Source organism: Staurois parvus, unplaced genomic scaffold, assembly GCF_062004578.1.
Source record: "Staurois parvus isolate SC_StPar_1 unplaced genomic scaffold, SC_StPar_1.0 ptg000716l, whole genome shotgun sequence".
Lineage (NCBI taxonomy): Eukaryota > Metazoa > Chordata > Amphibia > Anura > Ranidae > Staurois > Staurois parvus.
In genome coordinates, this window is record NW_028318512.1 from 1,962,685 (window position 1) to 1,982,439 (window position 19,755).

At 40.0% G+C, this 19,755-nt stretch overlaps 1 protein-coding gene across 1 annotated transcript in view; it reads right to left on the minus strand.

Annotated features, from left to right (window-relative positions):
- Window positions 1-19,755, minus strand: part of LRP1B (LDL receptor related protein 1B) — a 2,076,109-nt gene that overhangs the window by 584,454 nt on the left and 1,471,900 nt on the right. The window lies entirely within an intron of this gene.

The following is a 19,755-nucleotide window of genomic DNA, read 5'->3' on the forward strand; positions in this document are numbered from 1 at the left end:
AGGAGAAGGATGAGAAGAAGGAGAAGGATGAGAAGAAGGAGAAGGATGAGAAGAAGGAGAAGGATGAGAAGAAGGAGAAGGAGAAGGATGAGAAGAAAAAGGATGAGGAGAAGGAGAAGGATGAGAAGAAGGAGAAGGATGAGAAGGAGAAGGAGAAGGATGAGAAGAAGGAGAAGGAGAAGGATGAGAAGAAGGAGAAGGATGAGAAGAAGGAGAAGGATGAGAAGGAGAAGGAGAAGGATGAGAAGGAGAAGGATGAGAAGAAGGAGAAGGAGAAGGATGAGAAGAAGGAGAAGGAGAAGGATGAGAAGAAGGAGAAGGATGAGAAGAAGGATGAGCAGAAGGAGAAGGATGAGAAGAAGGAGAAGGATGAGAAGAAGGAGAAGGATGAGAAGAAGGATGAGAAGAAGGATGAGAAGAAGGAGAAGGATGAGAAGAAGGACAGTTCTGTGACAGTTTCTGTCTATTTCTGACAGTTCTGGGACATTCACTCCATACAGCGGTTTCAACCGCTGTATGGAGGGAATGTCATAGAACTGTCAGAAATAGACTATTAATGACAGTTGTGGGACTGTCCTTCCATGCAGCGGTTGAAACATTGTATGTATTTGTTTCCATAAATGGATCCATTTATGGAAACAAATACATACAATGTTTCAACCGCTGCATGGAAGGACAGTCCCAGAACTGTCATTAATAGTCTATTTCTGACAGTTCCATGACATTCCCTCCATACAGCGGTTAAAACAGCTGTATGCAGTGAATGTCCCAGAACTGTCATAAATAGTCTATTTCTGATAGATCTGGGACATTCACTCCATACAGCTGTTTTAACCGCTGTATGGAGGGAATGTCATGGAACTGTCAGAAATAGACTATTAATGACAGTTCTGGGACTGTCCTTCCATGCAGCGGTTGAAACATTGTATGTATTTGTTTCCATAAATGGATCCATTTATGGAAACAAATACATACAATGTTTCAACCGCTGCATTGAAGGACAGTCCCAGAACTGTCATTAATAGTCTATTTCTGACAGTTCCATGACATTCCCTCCATACAGCGGTTAAAACAGCTGTATGCAGTGAATGTCCCAGAACTGTCATAAATAGTCTATTTCTGATAGATCTGGGACATTCACTCCATACAGCTGTTTTAACCGCTGTATGGAGGGAATGTCATGGAACTGTCAGAAATAGACTATTAATGACAGTTCTGGGACTGTCCTTCCATGCAGCGGTTGAAACATTGTATGTATTTGTTTCCATAAATGGATCCATTTATGGAAACAAATACATACAATGTTTCAACCGCTGCATTGAAGGACAGTCCCAGAACTGTCATTAATAGTCTATTTCTGACAGTTCCATGACATTCCCTCCATACAGCGGTTAAAACAGCTGTATGCAGTGAATGTCCCAGAACTGTCATAAATAGTCTATTTCTGATAGATCTGGGACATTCACTCCATACAGCTGTTTTAACCGCTGTATGGAGGGAATGTCATGGAACTGTCAGAAATAGACTATTAATGACAGTTCTGGGACTGTCCTTCCATGCAGCGGTTGAAACATTGTATGTATTTGTTTCCATAAATGGATCCATTTATGGAAACAAATACATACAATGTTTCAACCGCTGCATTGAAGGACAGTCCCAGAACTGTCATTAATAGTCTATTTCTGACAGTTCCATGACATTCCCTCCATACAGCGGTTAAAACAGCTGTATGCAGTGAATGTCCCAGAACTGTCATAAATAGTCTATTTCTGATAGATCTGGGACATTCACTCCATACAGCTGTTTTAACCGCTGTATGGAGGGAATGTCATGGAACTGTCAGAAATAGACTATTAATGACAGTTGTGGGACTGTCCTTCCATACAGCGGTTGAAACATTGTATGTATTTGTTTCCATAAATGGATCCATTTATGGAAACAAATACATACAATGTTTCAACCGCTGCATTGAAGGACAGTCCCAGAACTGTCATTAATAGTCTATTTCTGACAGTTCCATGACATTCCCTCCATACAGCGGTTAAAACAGCTGTATGCAGTGAATGTCCCAGAACTGTCATAAATAGTCTATTTCTGACAGTTTTGGGACATTCACTCCATACAGCGGTTTCCGGCAAAAAGTGTATGTGCAGAGTTCCTCTATTCTGCAGATACACTTAGAGGAGCTCTGCAGATACACTTAGAGGAGCTCTGCACATACACTTTTTTCCGGTTTGGAATTATTCTTATTTTCATCCTACTTCTTCTTCTTCTTCTTCATCCTCATCCTCATCCTCTTCTTCTTCTGAGGATGAGGATGAAGAAGAAGAAGAAGAAGAAGAAGAAGTAGGATGAAAATAAGATTAATTCCAAGCCGGCAAAAAGTGTATGTGCAGAGCTCCTCTAAGTGTATCTGCAGAGCTCCTCTAAGTGTATCTGCAGAATAGAGGAACTCTGCACATACACTTTTTGCCGGCTTGGAATTATTCTTCTTTTCATCCTACTTCTTCTTCTTCTTCTTCTTCATCCTCATCCTCAGAAGAAGAGGATGAGGATGAGGATGAGGATGAGGAAGAAGAAGAAGAATGAAAAGAAGAATAATTCCAAGCCGGCAAAAAGTGTATGTGCAGAGTTCCTCTATTTCTGACAGTTCTCTCACAGCTTCTTCACATGTACAGCGGTTGAAATATCTGTATCCTAAATGGAAACTAATAGATACAAATTGTATCTATTAGTTTCCATTTAGGATACAGATGTTTCAACCGCTGTACATGTGAAGAAGCTGTGAGAGAACTGTCAGAAATAGAGGAACTCTGCACATACCCTTTTGCCGGCTTGGAATTATTCTTCTTTTCATCCTACTTCTTCTTCTTCTTCTTCTTCTTCTTCTTCTTCTTCATCCTCATCCTCATCCTCTTCTTCTGAGGATGAAGAAGAAGAAGAAGTAGGATGAAAAGAAGAATAATTCCAAGCCGGCAAAAAGTGTATGTGCAGAGTTCCTCTATTTCTGACAGTTCTCTCACAACTTCTTCACATGTACAGTGGTTGAAACATCTGTATCCTAAATGTAAACTAATAGATACAATGTTTCAACCGCTAAACATGTGTTCCTTCTGTCAGAGAACTGTCAGAAATAGCGGAGCTCACTGCAGGGACACTTTTGCCGGCTGATCGGGAAATGTTCGATTCGCGCACCCGAAGTAGGCAAAATTTCGGTTTCGACACGAATCGAATATTTCCTGAAATTCGACTCGAATTCCGGTTCGCCTAGTTCGATTCGCTCATCTCTAGTTATCACAATACAAGAGAGAACCGGTCTGAATGGGCCCTAAACATTTCTTTTTAAAATAGAGATCCCACAGAAATAACAAATATGATTTAAAACTATTTAAATAAAATAAAATGTACTTGAATTTACTATTTTGTTGCTTATGTTCTGCAACTCGTCATGTTGATGGGTTGCGTCTCCTGTCTGTCTGTATAATGTTTCAAAAAATCCTGAATAAATATATTGAAATATAAATAAAATAAAATAAACCTGACACCCTGTTTATAAAACAGCTGTACCAATATCTAAATTAAATATGAAAATGTGAAATTTTTATACATAAAATTAATATTGTCCACATTTTTTTTTATTGTCCTTGACTGGTATGACTGTTGCGATGAAGATTGTTAGTAACAGTATATTAATATCTACTGTATGTCCGCAACTTAAAGCAAGATTTATTCTGGTTAGCGCATTTTGCTATGCTATAGGGAAATACGCTGAGTTTACTGTTCTAACAAAAGACAGATTGTCTGTTAGTGCTTAGCAAATGCACGAGCTCATACTGGCATATGGCATAATTGCGATGTCATTTAGTCACGTACGGTATTAAAGATCATAACACAAAACAGATCTAACTAAGCTGAAATATTCCGATTCAGGTCTGCATATTTTTATTACATCTCTAAGCAAGTAATTTCCACTTGTTTGTATAAACGGAATATGAACTAGTTTTTTGAGTATTTTCAATGTTTTTTTTTTTTCGTTTAGTCCAGCCTTTTTCAACCGGCTCTTCCTGAGGATGCCATACAGCAAAACATGTAGAGGCTGCTACATGGTTGTCATATCCGGTAAAATCCCTACGTCATTTCCGGTTCCTAGTATTTGGAACGCACGCCGAGCTCCAGGGAGTGGGACCGCAGTGCACAGGCGCTCAGTGTATTATATTAGATATTGGGCACCTCATTTTGTGCTAAATTTTTATTTACTTTCATTGTCAAGTTTTAATAAACCCCTTCATGCCTAAGGGTAAAACAAATCTTAACGCCTAAGCACAATCTTGCAACTTTGACGTGTGCTAATAAAACCGTACATATCATCACTAGAGATGAGCGAATCGAACCAGGCGAAGTGGAATTCGTTTCGAATTTCAGGAAAAATTCGATTCGCGGCGAATCCGAATATTAGCATACTTCGGGTGCGCGAATCGGATTTTTCCCGATCAGCCGGCAAAAGTGTCCCTGCAGAGAGCTTCGCTATTTCTGACAGTTCTCTGACAGTTCCTTCACATGTACAGCGGTTGAAACATTGTATCTATTTGTTTCCATTTAGGATACAGATGTTTTTATTCGGAAACAGATACAATGTTTCAACCGCTGTAAATGTGAAGGAACTGTCAGAGAACTGTCAGAAATAGCGGAGCTCTCTGCAGATACACTTTTTGCTGTACTGGAATACTTCTTCTTTTCCTTCTTCTTTTCATTCTTCTCATTCTTCTTTTCATTCTTCTTCTCATTCTTCTTTTCATTCTTCTTCTTCTTCTTTTCATTCTTCTTTTCATTCTTCTCATTCTTCTTTTCTTCTTCATGAAAAGAAGAATGAGAAGAAGAATGAAAAGAAGAATGAAAAGAAGAATGAGAAGAATGAAAAGAAGAATGAAAAGAAGAAGAAGAATGAAAAGAAGAATGAGAAGAAGAATGAAAAGAAGAATGAGAAGAAGAATGAGAAGAATGAAAAGAAGAATGAGAAGAATGAAAAGAAGAATGAAAAGAAGAAGAAGAAGAATGAAAAGAAGAAGAAGAAGAAGAATGAAAAGAAGAATGAAAAGAAGAAGAATGAAAAGAAGAATGAGAAGAAGAATGAAAAGAAGAATGAAAAGAAGAATGAGAAGAATGAAAAGGAGAATGAAAAGAAGAATGAAAAGAAGAAGAAGAATGAAAAGAAGAATGAGAAGAAGAATGAAAAGAAGAATGAGAAGAAGAATGAGAAGAAGAATGAGAAGAATGAAAAGAAGAATGAGAAGAATGAAAAGAAGAATGAAAAGAAGAAGAAGAAGAATCTTTTCATTCTTCTCATTCTTCTTTTCATTCTTCTTCTTCTTCTTTTCATTCTTCTTCTTCTTTTCATTCTTCTTCTTCTTCTTTTCATTCTTCTTCTTCTTCTGAGGATGAGGATGAGGATGAAGAAGAAGAAGAAGAAGTAGGATGAAAATAAGAAGAATTCCAAGCCGGCAAAAAGTGTATCTGCAGAGCTCCGCTAAGTGTATCTGCAGAGCTCCGCTATTTCTGACAGTTCTCTGACATTCACATTTACAGCGGTTGAAACATTGTATCTATTTGTTTCCATTTATGGAAACAAATAGATACAATGTTTCAACCGCTGTAAATGTGAATGTCAGAGAACTGTCAGAAATAGAGGAGCTCTGCAGATACACTTTTTGCCGGCTTGGAATTCTTCTTATTTTTATCCTACTTCTTCTTCTTCTTCTTCTTCTTCTTCTAGCATACTTCGGGTGCGCGAATCGGATTTTTCCCGATCAGCCGGCAAAAGTGTCCCTGCAGAGAGCTTCGCTATTTCTGACAGTTCTCTGACAGTTCCTTCACATGTACAGCGGTTGAAACATTGTATCTATTTGTTTCCATTTAGGATACAGATGTTTTTATTCGGAAACAGATACAATGTTTCAACCGCTGTAAATGTGAAGGAACTGTCAGAGAACTGTCAGAAATAGCGGAGCTCTCTGCAGATACACTTTTTGCTGTACTGGAATACTTCTTCTTTTCCTTCTTCTTTTCATTCTTCTCATTCTTCTTTTCATTCTTCTTCTCATTCTTCTTTTCATTCTTCTTCTTTTTCTTTTCATTCTTCTTTTCATTCTTCTCATTCTTCTTTTCTTCTTCATGAAAAGAAGAATGAGAAGAAGAATGAAAAGAAGAATGAAAAGAAGAATGAGAAGAATGAAAAGAAGAATGAAAAGAAGAAGAAGAATGAAAAGAAGAATGAGAAGAAGAATGAAAAGAAGAATGAGAAGAAGAATGAGAAGAATGAAAAGAAGAATGAGAAGAATGAAAAGAAAAATGAAAAGAAGAAGAAGAAGAAGAAGAATGAAAAGAAGAAGAAGAAGAATGAAAAGAAGAATGAAAAGAAGAAGAATGAGAAGAAGAATGAGAAGAAGAATGAAAAGAAGAATGAGAAGAATGAAAAGAATGAAAAGAAGAAGAAGAATGAAAAGAAGAATGAGAAGAAGAATGAAAAGAAGAATGAGAAGAAGAATGAAAAGAAGAATGAGAAGAAGAATGAGAAGAATGAAAAGAAGAATGAGAAGAATGAAAAGAAGAATGAAAAGAAGAAGAAGAAGAATCTTTTCATTCTTCTCATTCTTCTTTTCATTCTTCTTCTTCTTCTTTTCATTCTTCTTCTTCTTTTCATTCTTCTTCTTCTTCTTTTCATTCTTCTTCTTCTTCTTTTCATTCTTCTTCTTCTTCTGAGGATGAGGATGAGGATGAAGAAGAAGAAGAAGAAGTAGGATGAAAATAAGAAGAATTCCAAGCCGGCAAAAAGTGTATCTGCAGAGCTCCGCTAAGTGTATCTGCAGAGCTCCGCTATTTCTGACAGTTCTCTGACATTCACATTTACAGCGGTTGAAACATTGTATCTATTTGTTTCCATTTATGGAAACAAATAGATACAATGTTTCAACCGCTGTAAATGTGAATGTCAGAGAACTGTCAGAAATAGAGGAGCTCTGCAGATACACTTTTTGCCGGCTTGGAATTCTTCTTATTTTTATCCTACTTCTTCTTCTTCTTCTTCTTCTTCTTCTTCATCCTCATCCTCTTCTTCTGAGGATGAGGATGAAGAAGTAGGATGAAAATAAGAAGAATTCCAAGCCGGCAAAAAGTGTATCTGCAGAGCTCCGCTAAGTGTATCTGCAGAGCTCTGCTAAGAAATAGCGGAGCTCTGCAGATACACTTTTTGCCGGCTTGGAATTCTCCTTCTTCTCATCCTTCTTCTTCTTCTCATCCTTCTCCTTCTTCTCATCCTTCTCCTTCTTCTCATCCTTCTCCTTCTTCTCATCCTTCTCCTTCTTCTCATCCTTCTCCTCCTTCTCATCCTTCTCCTTCTTCTCATCCTTCTTCTTCTTCTCATCCTTCTCCTTCCTCTCATCCTTCTTCTCATCCTTCTCCTTCTTCTCATCCTTCTTCTCATCCTTCTCCTTCTTCTCATCCTTCTCCTTCTTCTCATCCTTCTCCTTCTCCTTCTTCTCATCCTTCTCCTTCTTCTCATCCTTCTCCTTCTCCTTCTTCTCATCCTTCTCCTTCTCCTTCTTCTCATCCTTCTCCTTCTTCTCATCCTTCTCCTTCTTCTCATCCTTCTCCTTCTCCTTCTTCTCCTTCTTCTCATCCTTCTCCTTCTTCTCATCCTTCTCCTTCTTCTCATCCTTCTCCTTCTCCTTCTCCTTCTCCTTCTTCTCATCCTTCTCCTTCTCCTTCCTCATCTCCAAGGGCATTTAAATTAAAGGTACAGTGTTCTGCACTAATATAAAGGCTCTCTGAAGCCTAGAAACCCTTTTTATAAGTTAAATTCGCAGCGAATAAATTCGCATCGAATCGAATTTCTTCCTCAAATTCGGCGAATCAGCCGAATCGAATTTTTGAATAATTCGCTCATCTCTAATCATCACAACTACTTTCTACATCCAGGTGGATTATACCGCGTTTTTTTTCAGGACAAGTTGGGCTTTCATTTGGTGGTAAATGGTAATGGATATCTCCTGATTTTTTTTATTATCAAAGGAAAACTGGCTCAAAATAGTAAAGAAAATATTTTTTTTTAATTTAGTTGTGTGTTTCTTATTACAACTATAACGTACCACCAAAGAACAACCCAAAATAAATTTTCCAGCTCTTGATGATCGCAGCAATACCATACAGTATATGAGTATGTTATTTGTTGTTTGTACCCATAGTACAGCCCAGAAACAATAGTGCGCACAAACTGACACTGATACCAATTTATAAAAAAAAAATCCTGACCTTTGACCCTGATCTTTCACCTTGATCTTTGACATTGACCCAAACACTAACCCTGGCACTGAACTAGATCAAACTTTGATCTAGGTATTTTTTCTTTATTTTTTTCTTTTCTTTTTTAATATTTATCTTTTTTTTAACAGTTTTTTTTCCTCTATACAATGTATCTCTATTCTCCATTCATTGAGAAAAAACAAAGGGGGCAGTCTGTACAGTGACTGATCACTGTGATAGCCAATCAGAGGCTATCACAGCAATCATGTGACCCAGAATCAGGAGTTCCGGGACCCAATCGTTAGAACAGGACCCGAGGCTCCCAACACAAAGACAGGTACGCAAATATGCGACCCCACGGCAAAAACCCAGTTCTGTAAGACCACATATTTGTGTTCGACGTGAAGGGATTAAGTACTGCACAATGAGAGATTCTGTATTTGTGGCCATTGGGTGTTATTGATGAAGAGACATCGGGCACATAAGACAAGTTATGATTGGAGGAAAAGTGAGGAACAGCAGTTGGAGAGCATCTGGTGCAAAGAGCATTTTATGACCTTTTCTTTTAAATAAGAGGCTCATGGATCATTGGGGAGTGCATTGTGGTGATACAGGAGGTGATGCACTTTGGGAAGATTTGGTGGCACAGAAACAGTGTTTCCATATTGGTGTTGGATTGCATGAAGAACATTTATTGATTATTTGTATAAAGGGATGCGATTTTGATTAATGGCATCTGGAAAACAATTGCAGGGTGTTTAAGGGGAGTGTAAGCGCCCATTTATAGTCATACTTTTACAGTTAGGAGCACAACAAGGTGCTCTTAAAGGGGCAGCTACAAGATTATTGTAATGCACCTACATGGTGCAGCTGGTGCAGATGAGTTTTCACCTGATCTGAGGAGAATTTTACATTTTTAATTTTTTACTTCACTTATGGTACTCTGTGAATGATATTATGGTTTTGCACAGGCAGTAATTCAGTTTGGAGGAAAAGGCACCATACCCTTTCTCTAATTACCCTTTTTCAACCAGGGTGCCTAGGCACCATGTGGTGTATTCTAGGTACTTCAAGGATGACTTGACAAAATGTTTAAAAATTGCCCCAAATTGCCCCAAAATTGTGTGCAAGCCAGCGGGTGGATTAAGCCTGCCTTTTTGCTACGCAAAGCCATAGGTTTTCATTGTACAACATTACAACCTTGGGCACCATGTGTGCTAGCTGCCAGCGCCCTAACAACTGCTGACACCATCTGTTGATAAGGAGGTTGTCTGTCACCTGCACAGCATCCTTTTCTGACCCCCTCACCCCTCTCTGTCAGCAATGCGGTCACGTTAGCAGCATGGTGGAGAGAAAATAAGTGAGCACAAAAGCTGGAATATAGTCAGTGCCAGTGTACAAAAGTGTATTTGCCTTGTAAGAATAAATAATCTCTAATGTTGGGTGTCCTACATGTGTGGATGCCGCTGCAATGTAAAACTTTTAGGGGTACCTCAAAATTGTGCATAATTTTAAAGGGTGCCTTGGCTGCAAAAATGTTGAGAAACACTGGTTTAGTCCACTAAATATGAAATGTTGCAAATAAATCATATAAAACTTTCTACAGACCCAGAAAATGAAGCTTTAGGCTCCTGTTAAAGTACTTTCTTCAGTTTTCTATGTTCCTTTGTTGTATAAAAAGTGTTGTTTATGGTCTCAATAGCTCAAGCTAAAAGTAACACAAACAAGCTAATTTAATAGTTCCCTTTAATAATTTTATTAGATCAACAGAGTGAAGGCAGGATGGTTGCAAAGGAGTGTAGACATGAAAACACTGTTACTTTGCACTCAATGTTCAAAGTGATGGTATCACTTATCAAAATTGCTCTAAAAAACAATTATAGTTTTCCTTCAAGCACAGGTTCAAAAATTAACAGACCTCAGTTTAAAGTGCTTGTAAAGGCTCAAGAACATCATTCTATGCATGAGGGTAAAAAACCTTCTGTGTGTGGCATCCCCCCAGCCCCCCCAATACTCACCTAAGCCCCCTCTAGATCCAGCAATGGCCATTGGCTGCCGCTGCTGTCAATCACAGCCAGTGAGCCAATGAGAGAGGGGCAGGGCCTAGCCAAGACTCTGTGTGTGAATGGTCACACAGAGCAGCGGGTGCCCCCAGAGCAAGCTGCTTGCTGTGGGGGCACCCGACAAGAGGGAGGGGCCAGGAGCGCCAGCAGGGGACTCAAGAAGAGGAGGATCTAGGCTGCTCTCTGCAAAACTACTGCACACAGTAGATAAGTATACCATGTTTGTTATTTTAACTTTAACAAAAATAAGCCTTTAGAATCACTTTAAATGCCACGGGCATATGCCCCACATTCTGGGATACCAGAAATACTTGACTTTGTTGCTGTTTTTAGTATACTTATTTGTCTTAAGCACAAGAACAAGTTTCATATTTTTCCCAGAAAAGCCGGATATAAAACAAAATATTAAAAGCACTTTAAAGAGGCACTTGTACCTTTCCAGATTCACAGCAACAGATCATTTTATGATCAATAAAATGCAGCAATTTTGAGGAACTGCAGCAGAATGTAATTATTTTTGGGACTGGAAATGTGTGTCGACAATCAAGGCTGTAAAAATTAATCAGACTGAGTTCTCAGCCCGGATCCAAAACATAAATCTAAATATGGTAACCTCCAGATATGCGATAGAAGGAAGAAAATATTCAATGGATTTGAATCCATTGTTTACTGCCAATTTTTTACAAAGGCAGTACAATTTAAAAATCTAAAAGTACTTGCAAACTTAAACCTGAACTTTGGGGCTCCTCCTGCCCCCCCCCCCTCCCCAATCTTTACAGAAGACATGTAAAAGGAGAATTTTCTTCTTTTTTTTTTTTTTTTAAATGCCAGTGATTAGTTAGAGGAGTGGGGGAGGTTTGTGTGCATATCTAAATCTACAATCACATGGTGTTTGATCCTGAGTCTTCTCTTTTGTTTTGTTCACAGGTGGGGTTCTTACTTGGGTTTCCATGCCACCACCTGCATGATGTTGACACTTTCTGTTGACTGCCCAGGGAGGGGTCCTCTTAGGGTCCACAAGATGAACTCAGTTAATGCTGTCAGCTTCAAAACACTGTCAAGGATTGGTCAGAACAGGCTCATCTGCTAAGCTGTATTTCATTTCCCCAATAAATTATTCATATCAGTTCCTGCACTCAAGAAGCTTGCAATCTAAGCTCCTTATCTCGCATATAGCAGGGCCAATCTAGACAGGGGCCAGAATGTCTTTGGAGTGTGCAAGGAAACCCACACAAGCACTGACAGACCATGCTCTATCCATGCAATGCCCTGGCCTGGGATTAAACCCAAGGACCCAAATGCTGCAAGGCACAACCACTAGCCACTTATGCATGTTACTTTCTTACTTTTGCAAATTAGTTTTGTCTGAAAGCTTTGGTGTCTTCATTAATAACAAATTAGGGTTTAAAGGATTACAATACATACAGTATACTATAATTTTTTTTTTAATGAATCACCCACCCCTCAGAGTGCAGCCTACCTAGATGCCATGGCACCCTCTTTTTACTGTGGCCGCCGGTCATCCAATGGTTTGAATGGAGACAATGGTCTGTGTAGCTCCCTGTAAGCAAAGTGAAAGACCGTTCACTTTAGGGTATGGGTGAGCATGTCAAATAATAGCCCTTTCCTATGTGACACCTATGTGACAGCACCGGTGCCTTGTGATTGGCCCATTGCTGTCACAAGGAAAAAGTAGGATTTGAAGAGAGGAGGAGAGAGGAGGGGAGGGGAGAGGAGGGAAGAGGAGAGGAGGGGAGAGGAGGGTAGAGGAGAAGAGAAATAGAATAAACAAGAAGGAGGAGAAGAAGGGAATAAAAGAGGAAGAAGAGGAAGAGGAATAGTGAGAGGAAGAGGAAGTGGAAAAGGAGAGAAGAGGAGGAGAGAGGAGAGGAGGTGTAGAGGAGAGAAGAAAGAGAATAAACAAAGAAGAGAATGAAGAGAAAGAGAAGGTGAGTTGAGAGGAGAAAGAGAATAAACAACAAGGAGAGAAGAAAAGAATAAAAGAGGAAGAAGAGAAAGAGTGAGAGGAATAGTGAAAGGAAGAGGAAGTGGAAAAGAAGAGGAAGTGGAAAAGGAGAGGAGAGGAAGAAGAGCAGAGAGGATAGGAGAGGAGAGTAGAAAGAGAATAAACAAGGACGAAAAGGAAGAGAAGGTGGAGAGGAGAGGAGAGGAGAAAGAGAATAAACAAGGAAAAGGATAAGAGATTAAAAGAGGAAAAAGAGGAAGAGTGAGAGGAATAGTAAGAGGCAGAGAAAGTGGAAGAGGAAAGGAGAGGAGAGGAGAAAGAGAATAAACAAGGAACAAGAGAAGAAGAGCATAAAAGAGGAATAGGAAGAAGAGGGAGAGTGAGAGGAATAGTGAGAGGAAGAGGAAGTGGAAAAGGAGAGGAGAGGAAAGAAATTATTATTTTAGGCACTCGTTGTGAACATCAAATCTTGGGAGGGAAAAACACTTTGGAAATGAAGATGTGTCACCTTCTTATCTCTTTTCTAAGGTTCAGATGCTGCATGAAGACTGTGTGACACTTCTGTGAACTATGATCACTGCTACAAGTGCATGTTATTCTGACACTGAAAGGCTACTGCATCATCATCAAGACTGAACGACCTGCATTTCTGCACCATAAAATGTTTTCTTCACGCTGTGTGATTTCATCTATCTTTATTTAAAAAGAAATACTATATTTCAACAAGTTCACGGACACAAACAGGGCAGCTGAATTACTGTCACTCACTATGTACCTTTGGAGGACCCTGTGGGACTATAGTAATCACCTATACTATACGTCTCTCAAACAAAAATTCAGATCAGCATTACTTGTTTCTAACCTGAATACTTAGCATAAAATCAAACTGGTCTTGGAAAAAAATTGGAACAATTCTGTCTTGGAGAAAAATAGCAATGTGCTAAAAGGCTTCAAATCATTAATGTACATGTGGGAAAATGAATAATCTATAGGAGTTGCAAGTGTATGTTATTTTTTATTTTTATGGATGTCTGATTTATGTGAACAGCTAATTCACATATTAAAAGCTATCCTAGTTTCAGAAACCAAGACAGGCATTGACTAGGTTATATTTAGAAACTTCAACATCTGTCTCATTAGAAATTGTAGGTTTTTGTTAAGATAAGAAGAGTACTAACGACATATCGCTGTTATTAACACGCCAACAATCTGGTAACACAAAAGAACTCCATTAACGAGGCAGCAATTGAGTGTATGGTGTGGTAAGCATATGGTGAAGATTAAAGAAAACGTGCAGGGTGAGCAACATGTACAATTTAATGTCCCCCTCCCCAGCAGCATATACTCACCAATCAGCAATAATAAAGAAAGGCCTGACTATGATCAGTGCTGTAGTATTTGTAGGGCTAAGAATTCTCTCCCGTCCCATGTGACAATGCTGGATCAATAACCAGCCATGAGAGCTGTCACATGAGAAGAAGGGGTGTGAGTCACATGTCTTCCATACCAGGAAGTACAAGACATTTTGTTCACTCAGGATGATGGGAAAGGAAAGTTGAGTACAGGGGCAGAATGACAACTCATGGGGCCCCCAGGCAATAGGGGATCATGGGGCCCCTGTGTCCTTGCCCAAAATCAAAAAGGCCTATGAAAAAGGTACCAGGGGCATCTCATGGGGCCCCCTACTGATCCCGGGCAGTGCCCGAGTTTCCAAATGTTCAGTCCACCCCTGGTTGAGTATGTACTACTGAAGAAGGTGGCATTAAAGTGAATGTATTAATTTGTCCTGCATGGGCAAACCAAATGTTGTTTTAAGCCATACAACTTTCTGTGCTTATAGGTTCCCGAACTATCAATCTAGCCATGTTCCGTCCTCAACAGCCTAACATTCTGTGTCTAGTTTCCTTGGAGTATTTTTTTTCCACTTTCAGATTGCTCAGGGATGGCATAAACAAGCACAAAAATGAATGTGCCAATAAAGAAAGAAGGGAGAATGGGCGACATCTCAGCAATTATGGCTGACTGGAAACAGGTTCCCACAGGCACTTGGTATAATGGTCTTAATAGAGATGTTTAACCCTTTTGCAGCCAGGTCCATTCGTCCTATGGACCTGACAGTGGGGGGGCTTTACACACACTCAGTTGGCTGCAGCCATTGAGATTGTGTGTAAAACTGACAAGCAGACTCCTGCCAGTCCAGTGGAAGCATTCGGGCAGCTGCACTGCCGCCTGATTGCTTCTACACACCCCCAGTATCTGTGCCCCCGCCATGTATTCCAGACTCCGGAATCCATCTGTGGACCTGGCAGCGACATGGCAGGTGCAGGTGGGTGGAGGGGAGGCAGGAAAGTGGACACACATCTGCTCTCCCCCCTTTCTTGCTGTGACCTAGAAAGCGGTGTATGACCCATGTATGACATTGCTTCCGAGCCACCCTGTCACTTTACCAAGCTAGCATAGCCGGGAAAGAATGTATTTCAATGCAATCTGCATTGCAATACATTCAGTGGAGCCCAGAGGAGACACTCAGCGTCTTTTAGACCCTGCAGGGAGATTTACTAAAGCTAGTTCACACAGAATCTGGTGCAGCTGTGCATAGTAGCCAATCAACTTCTAATCTCAGCTTGTTCAATTAAACTTGTCAATAAAACCTGGAAGCTGATTGGTTTTATGCAAAAGTAAACATGATTTTGCACTCTCCAGCTTTAGTATTTAAACCCCAATATGTCTCACTAAAGAGAAACGGCCACCTAAAAATTGTCACATAGGAGACTCTCTAGTCCCTGTGTGATAAAAAAAAAGTTAAGCAAAAAAAAATTTTTGTTATTGCAAAAATATACACCCAAGCAAATAACTGTACACATGGACGAACTTAACCGCACACATCGGGGGTGCCCACGTGTATAAACATTGATTGCGATACACATGCTACATATCACCATACACGCCAGAGTGATAGCAATAATTCTAGAACAAGACCTCCTCTAACACTAAACTGATTACCTATAGGGGGCTTTTGAAGCATCGCCTATAGAAAATATAGGCGACTGAAGTTTGTCGCCATTTCAGGAGCGCAAACAAATTTAAGGTTTGACATGTTGTGTATCTATTTACTCGGCACAACCTCTGCTTTTATGTTTTAACAAAAAGGATGAGAGGATAGGTGGGAAAAAAAAAATTATTTATATATGGGGGGGAATGGGTTGAGTGACAGTGGCGTATAGAGGCAATAAAAAGTTAAACTAGGTCACCTCCCCGAGTATTAGCCCAGCCGGCAAAGTAATATAGCTTAGTATATGTTACAAGCAAGATCCGACAGTGGGGTAACACATGGATTAGAAACCACGCAAAACGTATCATGATATAGCACTACAGTCTATCTTTACGTCTGAGAAAAGCGTCTTCGATGAACCGGGTATTTCCCGAGGAAATTCAATCCGGAGATCGAGAGGCTCCTTTATTATTATTATAATTTTTTCTTTTTTTTGCATCTGTGTCCAATTGGAAATATTTCCCTTTACATCCTGTCCCTTCCTCTCCTAATTACAAAAGTAACGGAGTTCCTCTCCAAAGTGAGAAAAAGCTTTCTAAGATAGTTGTCACCAGAACAAGTGTCCCCATTGGAAGATCTCTTCTCTATTTCTGTTACTGTGACACCTGTGACAATGGTTACTAGGACAAACATGGGACAGGGACACAGGTAGCAATAAAAACTTGACAGGTTTCTAATCTCCCCCGCTATCCAAAAGCGCATACACAGTCTTGGCTCTACAGTAGTTATGTTTAAGCCTGTAATCACAAATACTGTATGTAGAGCAAAAAATAAGCAGTCAATAAGTGTTAGGACAGCGGATCTCAACCTGTGGGTCGCGACCCCTTTGGGGGTCGAAAAACCCTTTCACAGGGGTCGCCTAAGACCATCGGAAAAAACATATTTCCGATGGTCTTAGGAACCGAGACACCGCTCCTCTATCTCCAGGTGGGTCCGCCCCCATGCAGATACGCCCACATACGAGTAAGAGAACAGTCAGCAGTGATGAGACCTGACCCCTCTGCCCCAGCCTATCATCTCCCACAACATCCACCCCGCCCATTGTCTGCACTGCTCCCCCAATCATCGCTGAGCGGCGACATCATCCCCAGCTCTAAATGCAGGGCAGACTAGAACTTGACCAACCAGATGAGGTGACGTGTCAACGGGAAGCGCCAGTGAAGAGGTTTTGACGTCCTCAGATTGGGTGTGGCCTCTGTCAGGGAGCCGGTTAGCTGGAGACTGGGTGGAGGAGGGGCGAGAGCAGATCCAAGATGGCGTCAGTGAGGAGGTGAGAGCGGGCCGTGTGTGAAGAGAGCTGGCAGCTCTGTGTGGTGGGGATGGGGGAGGTGTGACACCTTGTATGGCGGGAATGAGAAGAGCTGCTGCAGTTATGAAGTAGCAACGAAAATAATTTTATGGTTGGGTGTCACCACAACATGAGGAATTGTATTAAAGGGTCGCAGCATTAGGAAGGTTGATAACCACTGTGTTAGGATAATGTGCACATCAGAACTGAGAATATGACCCACAAGGATTTTTTTGTTTTACTCTTGTATCTGTGGTTTTGTCTCCATTGGGTGATTGGTGGACAGTTTAATTCTAATGTTTCTTCTTTTTTTAATGTGCATTATAGAGAATAATTAATGTTAATTTTCTTAGACGGGTCTTTGTTCTCACAAGAAAGCTTTATCCACAGTCCTGATTAAGTGGAAGTCCAGTAAAATGTGTGGACTGATTCAAATCTTGAATATTGAGCTTTCTATAGTGTACAATTTATAGATCTTTTATGACCAATATAAGGATTCCAAAGTCCCATATTGTTGAGACATATTTTTGGCATTTTTCATAATTTTCTGCATGATCTGGAAGTTCATCATAGGCTTTAATATGTGGACATTTTCAATTCTATTCATATCATATAAAGGATACAGCAGGTCAAGCACCTGCCGTAGGGGCACTTGAGCTGCCTTCCACCAGTGAGTAACCCAATCTTTAATAGCAGTTATCTTTATCCACAGTCCTGATTAAGTGGAAGTCCAGTAAAATGTGTAGACTGATTCAAATCTTGAATATTCAGCTTTCTATAGTGTACAATTTATAGATCTTGTTTGACCAATATAAGGATTCCAATGTCTCTTACTGAGAATTAATGTTTTTTCTTATATATATATTTTGTATGTAATAAAATAATTAAATATTTAATTGTTTTTGCTGTATCCTTAGAAAGGTATATTTAAAGTCCCATATTGTTGAGACATATTTTTGACATTTTTCATAATTTTCTGCATGATCTGGAAGTTCATCTTAGGCTTTAATATATGGACTTATTCTATTCATATCCATATACAGCATCTAGAAGGTCAAGCACCTGCCGTAGGAGCACATGAGCTGCCTACCTCTAGTGAGTAACCCAATCTCTAATAGCAGTTATCTAAGTTTCAGTAATTGTGATGCTGACTCACTCCAAAATAAGGACAAAAATTGATTGCAGAATTATTTATACAATGTAAGTTATATATAGTAAAGTAATGATATACTACTGTGACACATACGTACCCATCTTAGTCAACTGTAAAAATCTTTCCTTGCATGAGAGAACAGAGACGAACGTATGAAATAACAGCTGAATAAATCTTCTTCTTGCGTATTTATATAAATGTTCTTGTCTCATGATAAAAATGCTCTAAAGGTGCATCGTCACCATTGGAGAGATTACTGTTATTTGGCCGTTTTTATGCTTTAAGATATGAACTGACTCTTTTTATATCCTTTTGTGTAGTTAAGATGGATGATATGTATGAAGATTCAAGGGAAAATGTAGCCGGTGGATAAGTTACGCTAGTTTAACTTCTCTATCATACCCTAAATCTTCTAGGTGCTTGTCTGCACATTGGCTGTGCTTGTTATGCTGCAACCAACAGTACTAGAACCATCCATTTAGCTCTGTTCACCTAGCGCCAAATGAAGCTTAATGTACAGTATATTTAAACCGAAAACATTTTTTTTTTGTTTTGGATGGAGTAGTGGAGTATTAGAACCCCTTTTTTTGTAAATGTAAAGTAAAAGCCATCACACCAAAATCCATTTAGGAAAGTTTAATGTCGTTGATGTGCTACTTGCTTTCATTTTCTGAAGTTGGTCAGTGCTGTTTTGGCCCTAGTGGCAGCATGTGCATACTCTGGCAAGGGGTGGTCCAGGGTAAATCAAATTTAGCAATTATGATGTGTATAAATATGTTGTAGGTGTACTCATGGATTTGCTGTTGGTCATCTTGGTAAAAGGGGACCTCTGTGTCCCTGAAACATTGGCTTGTTCACATGAGACCCAAGAAAACTCCCCTAACTTGATTTTGGCAAGCTGGATTTTACTTTATTGGATTTCTATGGTGTCATCATTATTTGAGCATCCTGCGTAACACCAAAGGTCATAGAGTAGAATGCAGTGTATGTATTTTTTATATTTAGGTTTTATTTATGTGTTTCTGCTGGGGAGATTTACCTTTTTTGTTTACCCTGGTGATAATGGTAACCTGGACTGAACGTAACAAATTAAAAAATGAGGTCTGCACTCCTTTCACTGTTCAACCTTAATAATGGATGGTTGCTCATAGCAACTGTAGCGGATAGTGGCACACAAATCACAGTAAAACGAGGAGACATCACCAACACTCCATTGCAAATATATATTCTCATTTATTAGTGCAATGTCCCATCAGTTAAATAATCCAACATTTCAGGGCATATCATGACCAGTGGTGTATTTTGGTTTTGTGCTACCCTAGGCAAGACTAAAATTGGGCAACCCCCCCATCTAAATTTGTCCTACCCTTTCCAGTTTAAGGTTCACCCTTTCAGGACAGGATGGGGGGCAGCGAGACAGGAGGGGGGCAGTGTGACACGGGTGCGCAGGACAGGAGATGGGCAGCGTGATGGGGGGGGCCGGAAAGATGGGGGACAGAGAGACAGGAGGGGGACAGTGTGACAGGGGGCCAGTGGACAGAAAAAGGGACAGGTGAGGCAACAGGACAGGTGGGGGGCAGCAGGAAAGGAGGGAGGCAGCGTGACACATGGGGGGCAGTGTGATGGTGCGGGCAGTGGGATGGGGCAGTGGCACAAGTGGGGGGCAGTGGGTCAAGTGTGATGTAGAGTGATGGGAGGCAGTGGGTGAATTTTAAAGTAGAATTCATCGCAGAAATATAGGTAAACATAGACACTAAGACTCCTTTCACACGTAGGATCCAATCAGCTCTGCCTGTCAGTTTTCTAGATGGACCTGTACAGATGGTCATTTCACCTCTATGGACTGGTGGGTGTAAAATGACTTGTGTCTGTTTACACCTGCCTATCTCGGTCTGCTCCCCAAAAAAATAAAAAAGGAGATCCATCCTCTTCTGTTGA